General features: G+C 51.7%; 1 protein-coding gene across 4 annotated transcripts in view; it reads right to left on the bottom strand.

Annotated features, from left to right (window-relative positions):
* LOC147096985 (activin receptor type-1-like) overlaps positions 1-15,210 on the bottom strand; it is a 184,864-nt gene that overhangs the window by 152,636 nt on the left and 17,018 nt on the right. The window contains exon 1 of one of the 4 annotated variants that reach the window (XM_085972693.1): positions 15,003-15,056. The exons of 2 other annotated variants lie outside the window; for them this stretch is intronic. The gene's annotated coding sequence lies outside the window, so the exon portion shown is untranslated. Of the gene's footprint in view, positions 1-1,465; positions 2,867-15,002; positions 15,057-15,210 lie in introns of those variants that run through there. One more of the 4 variants, XM_085972692.1, reaches the window with a different exon arrangement.

Below are 15,210 nucleotides of genomic sequence, written 5' to 3'. Positions count from 1 at the left end.
TTGTGGGGTTACAAGGATAGGGTGGGATATGTGTTGGTGTAGGGGTTACGGGGATCGGGTGGGATATGTGTCGGTGCAGGCTCGATGGGCCGAAATGGCCTCTATCTGCACTGTGGGGTTTCTGTGTGTCTGTGTGTGTATTGTTTACTTGCATCATTGCTGCGCTTAGCAATGTATGACCCTGGCAGGTACTAGTGGAGATATTGATGATTGCACACATAATGTATTCATGTGACATTCCAACAACAACTTATATTTATCTAGCGCCTTTAACGTAGTAAAACGTCCCAAGGCGCTTCACAGGAGCGTTATCAAAAAATTTGACACCGAGCCACATAAGGAGATATTGGGGCAGGTCAAAGAGGTAGGTTTTAAGGAGCGTCTTAAAGGAAGAGAGAGAGGCAGAGAGGTTTAGGGAGGGAATTCCAGAGCTTGGGGCTTAGGCGGCTGAAGGCACGGCCGCCAATGGTGGAGCGATGAAAATCGGAGATCGCGCAAGAGGCCAGAATTGGAGGAACGCGGAGATCTTGGAGGGTTGTAGGGCTGGAGGAGGTTACAGAGATAGGGAGGGGGCAAGGCAATGGAGTGATTTGAACACAAGGATGAGATTTTAAAAACCGGGTTGTAGGTGAACCGGGAGCCAATGTAGGTCAACGAGCACAGGGGGTGTTAACATGGCTATTTTAATTATTTGGTTCCCACTAAGAGAATACACCGAGGAAATTCAAACAAGCACTTTTAGGCCTTTATACACTGATATTGCCAAGAGTCGTTTCCAGGTTACACTTTGCACAAATCATTATCTTGGCTAATTTCATGTTAATTGATGCCATATCTGATAGTGCCCATCTTCCCCCCTCCCCCTGCCACCAAAGGAGGAGAAATATGACTCATTTGCAGAATCTGATGATTTATGACACATACTCACATGCACCAGTCAATATTTTAGTATTGGGTTTCTGTCACAAGTCTTTCAGTTCCCCTTCTTCTGAACTCTTTCTGCCTCGTCCATGGACAGTGCTCGTGCACAAGGCATCAGGAGGCAAGAAATAGAACGCCACATGTCGCGGTTTCACCCCTTTCTCAGATTTTGCCCAGCAACGTCGAGCGTTACAGATTGACTTATTTTTGCGGATCGGATCACCCACGAGGGTGGGCTCTGTTATTTAGCCAATAAAATTGATATGCCTATCAATTAGTCCAATAAAAGGCGACGAGTTAAGAACGTAACTGAAGGTTTTTATTGGCTAAATAACAGAGCCCACCCTCGTGGGTGATCCGATCCAACAGGGAAGAATACTAGCCAGTCAGCTACCTTTATACCTGGGCAGGTAATGGGCGGAGTCGGAGGTGGTCAGCCCAGGTATAACAGTGCGACAAGAGGCGACCTCGTGTAGTGATGTGACAGTGAGAACAGTGAGAACAATATACAGTGATAACTATAACAGTGGTTTACCACACTTACCTGGCCGCAAGACGCTGTGGTTTGTGGGAAGCTGAGAACCTCCGCTTAAAGCTGCCAAGCGCGTTCCTTTAACCAACGTAAAGAAAGAAATCCGTTCCCTCAAAGCTTTTTCTTTCAAGCGCGACTTTTACAGTGAAACGGCCTCCCCTCGGCCGGAGTGCGGTGGAGCATAGTCTCGGTGTCTCCTCCAGCCGCCACTAACACCATCTTCCCAGCCTCCACGGCTACTCCTGGATCTCCGTCGCTCTGTGGCCGAGAGTGCTGCCTCAGCGACTGTGAATGGCATTTGCCCTCCTCGAGCTCTCCTCCTGCCTCAGAGCTGCTAAATAATCCCTGCACTTCCTCTTAATAAATTCTGAAGCGTAGGATGCAGTGATGACAATTCCTGCTCTAGAACTGGCAAGTTATCTGTTGCCTTTTTTACCGTGAGTGTGTTTTTTCAAGAGAAGGGTTTTGTTTTCTTCTCTCTCTGTCAGACTTCCAGTTGAGTGTAAATTAAAAGCAGAAATCTGAATGTTAAGTTCAAGCAGTTCCATCTGGGCTTCACACACTTGGGAGAGACTTTGATTTCGTGCAAAGTAGAAAAACAAAATTAAAAAGAAAATCTAAAGTGAAGTCTTTGGGAGGCACTTTCCACGGAACATTAGGAACAGGAGGAGGCCATTCAGCCCCTCGGGCCTGTTCCGCCACTCAATTAGATCGCGGCTGATCTGTATCTTAACTCCATCTACCCGCCTTTGCTCCATATCCCTCGATACCCTTAGTCAACAAAAGCCTATCAATCTCGGTCTCGAAAGCTCCAATTGTTCCCCAGCATCCACAGCTTTTTTGGTGGGGGGGGGGGGGTTCCAGATTTCCACCACCCTTTGTGTGAAGAAGTGCTTCCTGACATCACCCTTGAACGGCCTGGCTCTAATTTTAAGGATATGCCCCCTTGTTCTGGACTCCCCCCACCAGAGGAAATAATTTCTCCGCCTCTATCCTATCGAATTCTTTCAACATTTTAAACACCTCGATCAGATCATCCCTCAATCTTCTAAACTCAAGGGAAAACAAGCCTAGTCTATGCAATCTGTCCTCATAGTTTAACCCTACTGGCTCTGGTGAATCTCGGCTGCACTTCCTCCAAGGCCAATATATCCTCGCTAAGGTGCGGGTTTGTGGGTAAACGTACCAACAAGCCACACTGCCCAGAAGGTCACAAGTTCAAGCGCTGGTCTGTGCTGAGGTAGTTGTATCTAGGTTGGGGCAGTGGTATAGGAGCTCCAAATGGGCTCAGTGCCCATGTGCTGGTGAGGGCAAAAGTCAGCCAGGGCTCCCCCTCCCACAGTGCTGTTCAATGACTCTCGCTGGAAAGTAGGTGTGTAGGTGGCAGGTGGACACAGTGTTAGTCTTGGCTGTGATATCCCCCCCTCCCTTCCCCGATGGTCAAGTCGCCCGCTGGCACAGAGTTCCTCAGATTACAGGGGCGAGGTACAGGAGGGCATCTGGGACCCATGGAACCATACTGAGCAGGAGTCAGTGCCTTCAGGACAGGAGGGGAGATAATGGAGGGGCTTCATAATACCATTCCTTTGTCCTTACCCCTTTGGAGCCTTAACTGAGTACAAACTGTTGGCACAGGTACATTGCTGACGCTAAAAGACTTGCCTTTATATAGCGCAGGACGTCCTAAAGCACTTTACAGCCACTGAAATACTTTTTGAAGTGTAGTCGCTGTTGTAATGTAGGAAACATGGCAGCCAATTTGCGCACAGCAAGCGCCCACAAACGGCAATGCGATAATGACCGGATCATCTGGTTTTAATGATGTCGATTGAGGGATAAATGTCGGCCTGGACACCGGGGAGAACTGCCCCTGCTCTTCTTCCAATATTGGCCCTGGGATCTTTTACATCCACCTGAGAGAGCAGACGGGGTCTTGGTTTAACGTCTCATCCAAAGTGTCACCTCCAACAGTGCGGCACTCCCTCAGTACTGCCCCTCCGACAGTGCGGCACTCCCTCAGTACTGACCTTCCGACAGTGCGGCACTCCCTCAGTACAGCCCCTCCGACAGTGCAGCACTCCCTCAGTACTGCCCCTCCGACAGTGCAGCACTCCCTCAGTACTGACGCTCCGACAGTGCAGCACTCCCTCAGTACTGACCCTCCGACAGTGCGGCACTCCCTCAGTACTGCCCCTCCAACAGTGCGGCACTCCCTCAGTACTGACCCTCCGACAGTGCGGCGCTCCCTCAGTACTGCCCCTCCAACAGTGCGGCACTCCCTCAGTACTGACCCTCCGACAGTGCGGCACTCTCTCAGCACTAACCCTCTGACAGTGCAGCACTCCCTCAGTACTGCCCCTCCGACAGTGCAGCACTCCCTCAGTACTGACCCTCCAACAGTGCGGCACTCCCTCAGTACTGACCCTCCGACAGTGCGGCACTCCCTCAGTGCTTCCCCTCCGACAGTGCAGCACTCCCTCAGTACTGACCCTCCGACAGTGCGGCACTCCCTCAGTACTGCCCCTCCAACAGTGCAGCACTCCCTCAGTACTGACCCTCCGACAGTGCTGCGCTCCCTCAGTACTGCCCCTCCAACAGTGCGGCACTCCCTCAGTACTGACCCTCCGACAGTGCGGCACTCCCTCAGTACTGCCCCTCCAACAGTGCGGCACTCCCTCAGTACTGACCCTCCGACAGTGCGGCGCTCCCTCAGTACTGCCCCTCCAACAGTGCGGCGCTCCCTCAGTACTGACCCTCCAACAGTGCGGCACTCCCTCAGTACTGACCCTCCGACAGTGCGGCACTCCCTCAGTACTCCCTCAGTACTGACCCTCCGACAGTGCAGCACTCCCTCAGTACTGACCCTCCAACAGTGCGGCACTCCCTCAGTACTGACCCTCCGACAGTGTGGCACTCCCTCAGTACTGACCCTCCGACAGTGCGGCGCTCCCTCAGTACTGACCCTCCGACAGTGCAGCGCTCCCTCAGTACTGACCCTCCAACAGTGCGGCACTCCCTCAGTACTGACCCTCCGACAGTGCAGCACTCCCTCAGCACTAACCCCCTGACAGTGCAGCACTCCCTCAGTACTGCCCCTCCGACAGTGCAGTACTCCCTCAGCACTGACCCTCCGACAGTGCAGCACTCCCTCAGTACTGACCCTCCAACAGTGCGGTACTCCCTCAGTACTGACCCTCCGACAGTGCGGCACTCCCTCAGTACTGACCCTCCGACAGTGCGGCACTTCCTCAGTACTGACCCTCCGACAGTGCAGCGCTCCTTCAGTACTGCCCCTCCGACAGTGCAGCACTCCCTCAGTGCTGCCCCTCTGGCAGTGCGGCACTCCCTCAGTACTGACCCTCCGACAGTGCGGCACTCCCTCAGTACTGACCCTCCAACAGTGTGGCACTCCCTCAGTACTGCCCCTCCGACAGTGTAGTACTCCCTCAGTACTGACCCTGCGACAGTGCGGCACTCCCTCAGTACTGACCCTCCAACAGTGCGGCACTCCCTCAGTACTGACCCTCCGACAGTGCGGCACTCCCTCAGTACTGACCCTCCGACAGTGCGGCACTCCCTCAGTACTGACCCTCCAACAGTGTGGCACTCCCTCAGTACTGACCCTCCAACAGTGTGGCACTCCCTCAGTACTGACCCTCCGACAGTGCGGCACTCCCTCAGTACTGACCCTCCAACAGTGTAGCACTCCCTCAGTACTGCCCCTCCGACAGTGCAGCGCTCCCTCAGTGTCAGCCTGGATTATGTGTTCAAATCCTAGCATTGAAAGTTAGCTCCAATTTGTTTTAAGTGCTTTTTATAGGCAATTTTACACAGCGTCTCGGCCTCCTTTTAGAATCACATGTCACAGCTTCACAATACGTCAATGTACTTTTCTAAATTATCAGTAACCATTTTCAGAAGAGAAGGGGGAAGTTGGAAAAAATAACTCAAGCTAGAGTAAGTTTGTTCACACTTTACATAGATTTACATAGGCGTAACAGCACAGAAACAGGCCATTCGGCCCAACTGGTCCATGTCGGTGTTTACGCTCTACACGAGTTGATTCCTGAGTTGAAGGGGTTTGACGTATGAGGAGAGGTTGAGCAGGTTGGGCCTATACTCATTGGAGTTTAGAAGAATGAGAGTGGATCTTATTGAAACATATAAGATTCTGAGGGGGCTCGACAGGGTAGATGCTGAGAGGATGTTTCTCCTCGTGGGGGTATCTAGAACTAGGGGGCATAGTCTCAGAATAAGGGGTCGCCTATTTAAGATGGAGATGAGGAGGAATTTCTTCTCTCAGAGGGTCGTGAATCTTTGGAATTCTCTACCCCGGAGCGCTGTGGAGGCGGAGTCATTGAATATATTCAAGGCGGAGATTGACAGATATTTGAACTACAGGGGGGTCAAGGGAGAGAGCGGGAAAGTGGTGTTGAGGCCAAGATTGGATCAGCCATGATCTCATTGAATGGCGGAGCAGGCTCGAGGGCCCGATTGGCCTACTCCTGCTCCTGTTTCTTATGTTCTTATGTTCTTTCAACACAACCTTCTATTCCTTTCTCCCTCATGTGTTTATCTAGCTTCCCCTTAAATGCATCGATACTGTTCACCTCAACCACTCCCTGTGGTAGCAGGGTCCACATTTTAACCACTCTCTTTAACATCATATGGGCTTTTGCTGGTGAAAGTCTTCTTCGTCTGTTTTTGCTGTGAGGATCACAGATGAAATAAGTTTGGGCAGTCTCAACCCAGCTCCTGGTGAGGCCTTGTCAGCGGCACACACTGACCTTATCATGGCACCACCTGGTACTGAGCTGGCAGTCTCGTTCAGAAAGGCCAGAGGACGACTGGCATTGGAAATGAAAAATGTCACAGTGGCGCTGTCCTCAGGGCCGGGTTGAGACACATTGTTGGGGCGGAGTAGAGGGAACTTTTCTCAGCCTGAGTGGCTGGAAATGGAAAAAAACGATTCTGTTCCCCAACACCAACATCCCTCACAAAAAACAATATGTGAACAGAGCATTGGGAGCTCAACATTGTCTTTCATGCATAAACATTCAGAGCAATGAGGGTGTAATTTCTTTGTTTTGCTGACTTTAGGGTAGATACGGAGAAACTATTTCCTCTGGTGGAAGAGTCAAGAACGAGGGGGACGCAATAATCTTAAAATTAGCGCTGGGCCGTTCAGGAGTGGAATCAGGAAGCAATTCTTCACATAAAGGGTGGTGGAAATCTGGAACTCTCTCCCCCAAAAAGCTGTAGATGCTGGGGGTCAATTGAAAATTTCAAGACTGAGGTCAATCGATTTTTGTTGTGTAAGAGTATCAAGGGATATAGAGCTCGGGCGGGTAAATGGAGTTGATGTGCAGATCAGTCATGATCTCATTGAATGGTGGAGCAGACCCAAAGGGCTGAATGGCCTCCTCCTGTTCCTAATGCTCCTATTAATTAGAATGACCTGTTAGTTTGTAGTCAAGAAGATCCCACTCAGTTGCAGGTATGACTATGGCAGTCTGAGAAGGAAGGCAGGATCTGATTCCTTCCTATTCTGTCGAATTGCAATGTACAGGAAACTCTTTATTATCCGGCACCGACGGGACCGGCGTGGTGCCAGTTTATCAAAAAGTCCGGATTACAGAGAGGTATAGTAAAAGATACGAGAGCTCCGTACACAGCAACAAATCCAAGCTTCCCTGTTGCTTAGCAACAGGTGCAGGAACCCCAGTTACACAGCCACAGATCCAGGAACGGCCACTAATATGAAGTAAAACTTACCTGAACCTACTCCTGAATTTTGCCGGTTAACAGAGATTTCCGGTTATTTAGGAGCCGGTAAATCGAGAGTTTCCTGTATTAACTCCATACTGATCCTGTTAGAATTCTATATGATTCGAATGAAGAAGCCTTTGCACAAATTGGAATTGTATACAACGGGAGTCGATAGAAGTGATACATTTCCTGAGAATTGTATACAATGGAATTAATTGAGAGCGGGGTCTCTTGGAATTGTAGAAAATGGTAACTAATTGATGGGAATTAGTGTGAGTGATTCAGTCCTTAGGAACTGTGTGCAATGGAAGTCAATGGGGCTAATCTCGTCCCTTGGCTATGTAGACCGTGAGAGTGATTCTGTCCCTTGGAATCGTATCCTATAGGAATCGCTGGAAGTGATTTGGTCCATTGGAGTTGTATGTAATGGGAAACAATGGAATGATTCAGTCCCATGGAAATGTATGCAATGGGATTTAACAGGAGTCATTTGATCCCTTAGAATTTACATAATGGGAGTCAATGGGACTGAATTAGTTGATAGGAATTCCAGATAGTAAGAGTGATTGAGAAATGGTATAAAGTGGGAGTGAAGAGGAAGTGATCTGGCCTGTTGGAATGCTCTATAATGGCCGCAGATGGGAAATGATTTGGCCCAGTGGGATTTATGACTTAACCAGAATTATGGTTGGATCAAGGATGTGGTTTCGTGGATATTTCAGGATACAATAAAACAATGGGGAACACATGGATCGTACAGATTATAACACAGTCTGAAGCAATCGGAAAACTGGAATCTTTTATTATTTTTGGACTGGGTATAAAACACAAATATCAGTGAGCTGATAACTCAATGGTCACATGGAATACTTAACCCTTTAAGGACATTTCTTATCCTAATCTTATAATAAGGTGACATGCCTTATATTTAATGAGGGTGCATGACATTTTCTGTATCATTTTGTTGCCGAGCATGTTGACACCTCACTGGGGTACAGTCTAGGCTGCTCTCCCATACCTTGCCCACGTGACCATTCCTCGCGTGTGAGCATACACAACGGGCTCGAATTTCCAAGCCCCAGGGAGGCGGGTTTGGAGGCGGGAGTGGTGGGAAAATTGCAGAATCGGGGGGCAGGAACCCATCCCGCCCCCAACCCGCCTCCGTGCCAATGTCCCAGGAGGCAGGTACTCGACCTGTGCTGGGAGCCGCCTCCCCGAGGCGGGAAGGGGATTAGTGCCAATTAACTGCCTGTTAACAGATAGTTAACAGGCAGTTTTTTGCCTAATCCCTATTTTTAGCCCTGAAGTATGAGCTGTCCGACGGCTCCGAACCACACCAAGTTAGCGAGGCGGACCGTCGGTCTGCAGGGGTTGGAGGGGTTGAGATGTCCGTTGTGCAGGTGAGTGATGAGTGCATGTGTGCAGAGGTAAGTGTGTGAGGTAAGTGTAAAGTGTTTTAATAAGTTTTACTTACCTTTACTTTCTCCTGCAGTCTTCCTCCCTTCAGTTCTCGGGAGTCCCTCAGCTCACCGGCACAGAAAGCAGAATGGCCGCTGAGATGTCAAAAGCTGCAGCCTCTGCTTTCTGGTCTGGAGAGCTCGCTAACTGAGTCTGAGTGGAAGGACTCAAGTTAGAAGACAGATTGTCAGTGTTTGACAGCTTCACATAGCTGTCAAACACTGATTTTTCATCTGTCAAAAGCTCTTGACAGATGAAATGTCAATCGCTGACGTTCTCTGTAACCAGGTGTCCCTTAATTGGCCTGCTGAGCCCGCTGGGCGGGCTTAACAAGGTCAATCAAGGGAAAATAGCGTGGGTTGGCCACAAGTCGATGGAGGCGGGACTACAACCCGACATAACAGCAAGTCAACGCCCTTCAAAGCAATCCATTGCGTGAAGCACTTTGAGATGCCTCATAGTGGTAAAGCCCCATATAAATGGAGGCTCGCCATAAGAACATAAGAATAGGAGCAGGCCACACAGCCCCTCGAGCCTGCTCCGCCATTCAATAAGATCTGATGAGTACAAAAGCAAAATACTGCGGATGCTGGAAATCTGAAATAAAAACAGAAAATGCTGGAAACACTCAGCGGGTCAGGCAGCATCTGTGGAGAGAGAAACAGAGTTAACGTTTCAGGTCGGTGACCCTTCGTCAGAACTGGAAAAAGTTGGAGATGTAACAGGTTTTTAAGCAAGTGTGGGAGCAGGGAGAGGGGGGAGGGGAGGAAAGAATAAAAAGGGAAGGAAGGCAAGAGAGATTGAGACAAAAGGGATGATGGTGCAAGGCAAAGGAGATGGTAATGGGACAAGTTAAGAAACAAAAGATGACTAGATACTCAAGATCTGATGAAAGGTCATCGACCTGAAACGTTAACTCTGTTTCTTGCTCCACAGATGCTGCCCTGACCTGCTGAGTGTTCACAGCATTTTCTGTTTTTCATTCAATAAGGTCATTGCTAATCTTTAACCTCAACTCCACTTTCCCGCCATATACATATATCCTTTGATTCCAATTTACCAATGATGATTCTCATGGTAAATTGTTGAGAATGTCATTTTATAATTACAGGAGTGTTAGACCATGTAGCACACAGCGTAATATAGAACAAGGCCAGTGCTTGTATCTTCATGGCCCTTTCCAAATAGGTGTAAAAGTTGCCTTGAGGAAAGATGGGCCTAGAAATTCAGTATAGCCACTTTTGGGGCGGTAAAGTTGGGCGGTCGCTAAAGTTAGCGCCCGCCGGAAAGTGCAGGTCAGTTCGCCGAAATTCAGTAGATTTGGCCAAGAGTTTGGGCGAGCGCTGAAACTGGCGTTGCACTCCTATCTTTAGGCGCTAAGCCGGCGGTGCGGACTGATAACGCCGAGGCCGGGCGCAGCGCAGGTGCGGTCATGTTTTGATTGACAGCAGACACCCTGACGCCGGCCAGCTCTTAAAGGGGGAAGGGTCGACTTGGTCTGCAGCCATGCCCTGGATAGTGGAGCCCTGCAGCTAGGCCTGAACACTGCTGGTGGACCCAAATAGTGCCTGAAGCCATGGAGAAGGCCCGTGAACGAGCGCAGCGCTTCTCCCAGCATGCTTTGAGGGTGCTGGTTAGGGGGTTGGAAAGGTACAAAGAGATCTTGTGCCCGGACAGTGGCAAGAAGGCTCCCAGGAGGCAGTACAGGAGAGCCTGGAGGAAAATCGCCCACAGGGTGTCAGTCAACAGCGATGTCCCCAGGAGTCATAGAGTCATAGAGTCATAGAGTTTTACAGCACAGAAAGAGGCCCTTCGGCCCATCGTGTCTGCGCCGCCCATCCATCCCTGTCCAGTCTAATCCCATTTTCCAGCATTTGGTCCATAGCCTTGTATGCAATGGCATTTCAAGTGCTCATCCAAATGCTTCTTGAATGTTGTGAGGGTTCCTGCCTCTACCACCCTTTTAGGCATTGAGTTCCACATTCCAACCACCCTCTGGGTGAAAAAGTTCCTCCTCAAATCCCCTCTAAATCTCCTGCCCCTTACCCTGAATCTATGCCCTCTTGTTATTGACCCCCCTACTAAGGGGAAAAGTTCCTCTTTGTCTACCCTATCTATGCCCCTCATCATTTTGTACACCTCAATCAGGTCCCCCCTCAGCCTTCTTTGCTCCAAGGAAAACAACCCCAGCCTGTTTAGTCTTTCTTCATAGCTGAGGCGCTCCGTCCCAGGTAACATCCTGGTGAATCTTCTCTGCACCCTCTCCAAAGCAATCACATCCTTCCTATAGTGAGGCGACCAGAACTGCACACAGTACTCCAGCTGTGGCCTCACCAGCATTTTGTACAGCTCCATCATAACCTCCCTGCTCTTATATTCTATGCCTCGGCTAATGAAGGCAAGTATCCCATATGCCTTTTTAACCACCTTATCTACCTGTTCCGCTGCCTTCAGGGATCTATGTACATGTACACCAAGGTCCCTCTGACCCTCTGTACTTCCTAGGGTCCTACCACTCATTGTGTATTCCCTTGCCTTATTTGTCCGTCCAAAATGCATCACCTCGCACTTTTCAGGGTTAAATTCCATTTGCCACTTTTCCGCCCATCTGACCAACCCGTTTATATCGTCCTGTAGCCTGAGGCTTTCCTCCTCGCAATTTACCACCCCACCAATTTTCGTGTCATCTGCGAACTTACTGATCATACCTTTTACATTCTCATCCAAATCATTTATGTAGATCACAAACAGCAAGGGTCCCAGCACCGATCCCTGAGGTACCCCACTGGACACAGGCTTCCAGTCACAAAAGCAACCTTCGACCATCACCCTCTGCCTCCTGCCACTCAGCCAGTTTAGGATCCAACGCGCCAAGGCACCCTGGATCCCATGGGCTCTTACCTTCTTGACCAGTCTCCTATGCGGGACTTTGTCAAAAGCTTTACTGAAGTCCATGTATACCACATCCACAGCATTTCCCTCATCCACCCCCCTAGTCACCCCCTCGAAAAATTCAATCAGATTTGTCAGACATGATTTACCCTTGACAAAGCCATGCTGACTATCCCCGATTAATCCTTGCCTCTCCAAGTGGAGACTAATTTTGTCCCTCAGAATGTTTTCCAATAATTTCCCTACCACAGATGTTAGGCTCACTGGCCTGTAATTCCCTGGTTTATCCCTGCTACCCTTCTTGTATAATGGTACTACGTTAGCTGTTCTCCAGTCCTCTGGTACATCCCCTGTGGCCAGAGAGGTTCTGAAAATTTGTGTGGCCATGGGAGGCAGTGCACACAACAACAGGCCACCACACTGGCCAAGCTATTCCACCATGGGAGGCAGTGCACACAACAACAGGCCACCACAATGTACTTAGAGGCCGTCCTTTCTCTTGCAGGCCAAGATGGCCCGGAATTTGAAGAGCCAGAATGTCACCGGGGGAGGCCGTGCCCAGTTCCAGGAGCTCAGTGAGCTGGAGGAGAGCGTGGCTCGACTCATGCGTGGCCGGGTGACTGGCCCTGTTGACATTGGAGATGCCGACCCTGTGCTGCGACCCAATGGTAAGGACATGACCGTTTGGACCTCTCTCGTTCCCCTAGCGCATCAGATCTACATCCTTTGCCACTGTCCGACCAATGCGCTGAATGCCACCACTCATGCCTCCCTCGCTGACGCCCTGTCCTCACTCTAAAGCTACTCTTGTGCCTTCCTGCTTTCAGCTGGTGAGGAGGAGGTCCTTGAAGCTGAGAGTGCCAGTCCCTCGGAAGAGGAGGACGACGAGGACCAACAGGAAGGCGGCACATCGGGCGAAGCCTCATCCGCGCCAGGGGATGGCAATGGAGGGGAGACGTCTTGCCTGGAGGAGAGCCAGGGGGAAGTGCTGCAGGGGGGTGTAGTTCCTGGGCCCAGTGGCGTCCAGGCACGTGGGAAGGGTCGGGCAGAACGGCGGCCTTCTCCCCAGAGGGAGAGTCCGGCCTCCAGTCCGGAGACGGTCCTCGCCCAGGAGGTGCGCCTCCTAGATGAAATGTCCGCGGATTCTGAGCGCCGCCACAAGGAGTTCATGGGGGTTGTGGGACAGTTGCCTCAGGCCATTGAGTCCCTGGCTCATAGTGTGGCTGCTTTCGGGGACTCACAGGCCAGGGGTGTCGAACAACTCGCGGCAGCACAGGACAGGGGTGTCCAGCAACTCGCGGCAGCACAGGACAGGGGTGTCCAGCAACTCGCGGCAGCGCAGGACGCGAGTCGCGAGTTCATGAGTGGTGCCGTGCAGACACTCACTGATCTGATGCGGGCACAGACCAGGGCAGTTCGGGCACTCACTTCTGCCACACTCGCTGTGTCGCGGAAGCATCGCCAGGGCACCCGCCGCCCTGCTGCAGCACAGCGGTCTGGCCTCCACCAGATTGCTGCGCTTGCTGCACTGCCAGCCCGGCCGAGTGCCAGTGTCTCTGGCGACCAGCGAGCGCCTGGCATCAGCCAGCTTGCCCCCATTGCTGCAGCCACCACTGCAACTCCCCCAGCCAAGGTGCGACGAGCTGCTGCAGAGACTGATGCTGCCCAGCCACAGCTGCAGCAGTCAGCAGCCGGCCCCTCCAGGGCCGGTCCTCGTCTAGGCCGACCCCCAAGGGCATCTGCCGTCACACATTCTGCCCCTCAGGAGCCTTCCCCCAGCCTTGCAACACCCACAGGGCCCAGGTTGAGGCGGAGCAACAGGTCGGGCAGGGGCCGCACAAGGCTGCACAAGGACTCGCCCTCTCGGCACACCCAGTAGAGTGTGTTGGCAACGGTTTTTTTAATATGGGGGTGTTTGTGTTGTGGGGGGGGCTTATTTTGGTAAGGCCGAGGATGAAGGCCAATTGGATGGGCAAGTTTTGTTATTCCTCCCCAGGTTGTGGGAGTGAGATATTTTTGTGACTGTTTTTTGGGGGTCTTGTCTGTTTTTCTGTTTCATGTGGGAAGGGCCCTGAGTTTGTTAAATAAAGCTTTTTATTTATTCAGCTTGTCCAGGTGTCATGTTTCCAGTGGTTGTTGCGTTAAGCGGCTGAGGGCTTGCGGAGCGGCTGCATTCAGGTGCGTTCATTGCCACAAGCCATTCCCTGACAGGGGGCCTAGAAGTGTCGTTCAATAAGCCGCCGGCGGACGGCCCTTGGACCTTGTGGCTCCCTCCTGGGCTGGTACTCCTCCTCCTCCTCCTCCTCATGGTCCTCCTGCTCGTCCTCCTGAGGTGGTGGTCCAACGTGAGGTGGCAGTGCCTGAGTCCTGCGGATAGCCAGGTTGTGCAGCATGCAGCAAACGACGACGAACTGGGAGACTCTATCCGGCGAATACTGTAGAGATCCGCCGGAGCGATCCAGGCAGCGGAACCGTTGCTTGAGGACGCCAATCGTTTGCTCTATGATGTTCCTTGTGGCTTGATGGCTTTCGTTGTATGCCTCCTCCGCAGGGGTCCTGGGCGCGCGGAGCGGGGTCATGAGCCATGTACACAAAGGGTAGCCCTTGTCCCCAATAAGCCATCCCCTTGGTGGAGGCTGTGCCTCAAACATGTCAGCCACAGTAGTCTGGCGCAGGATAAATGCATCGTGGCTGCTTCCTGGAAAGCGGGCATTGACAGCTAGGATGCGCTGCCTGTGGTCACACACCAGCTGTACATTGAGGGAATGGTAGCCCTTCCGGTTGCGGTAATCCTCGGCATTGTCGATAGGTGCCCGCATAGCCACATGCGTGCAGTCAATGGCGTCCTGCACCATGGGGAAGTCCGCGATCCTGCCAAATCCGACTGCACGCTGCTCCTGCCTCTCTAGGGTCATGGGGAAGGAGATGAATTGGTGTCTCCTCGCGAAAAGGGCATCGGTGACCTGCCGGATGCAGCGATGCGCGGCGAACTGGGAGATGTTCGCTATGTCCCCAGCAGCGGCTTGGAAGGAGCCGCTTGCATAAAAGTTCAGAGCCACCGTGACCTTCACTTCCACCGAGAGAGACGTCCTGCACATCAGCTGTGGACGCAGATCTCTGTGAAGCAGCTGGCAGATCTCTGCAACCACCTCCCTTCTGAAGCGCAGCCTCTTAACACAATGCGCGGCAGTCATGGTGAGATAGGACACCTGCTGCCGGTATTCCCTGAGTGGGTAAGGCCTACGTTGCCGACGCCTGATGGCCCCTCTGCGTCTAGGCATGGCTGGCCCTCTCACACAGCGTCTGCGAGCCCTTCGCACATAATGCTGGAACTGAGGGTTGGAACCCCATACAGCCCCCATAATAAACTTGCAAACAGTTAAATCACAATGATTCAAATTTCCAAGCTCTGGCCAGAAGCCAAAAATACCTCTCCTATGTTGTCCCAAATCAGTAAGCTCTGTTCCTTGGTCTCTGTCCAGAAATCCAAAGCACTGAAGTCATTGCAGCAAAATGGCTGGGCTTTATAGGTCAGTGTAAGTGCCCTTTAATTAGCGCTCCCCAAGGCCCACAGGGCCTCTGTTGCGTTCCACTTCACAGTTCTTAACAGCGCCACGCCCACATTGGCCGGGCGCCAC

Source organism: Somniosus microcephalus, chromosome 33 (genome assembly GCF_052327205.1).
Source record: "Somniosus microcephalus isolate GS21.2 chromosome 33, FLI_Smic_1.0, whole genome shotgun sequence".
Taxonomy (NCBI): Eukaryota; Metazoa; Chordata; class Chondrichthyes; order Squaliformes; family Somniosidae; genus Somniosus; species Somniosus microcephalus.
The sequence above is the reverse complement of the archived record's forward strand: the minus strand, read 5'-3'. Positions and strand labels throughout refer to the sequence as shown.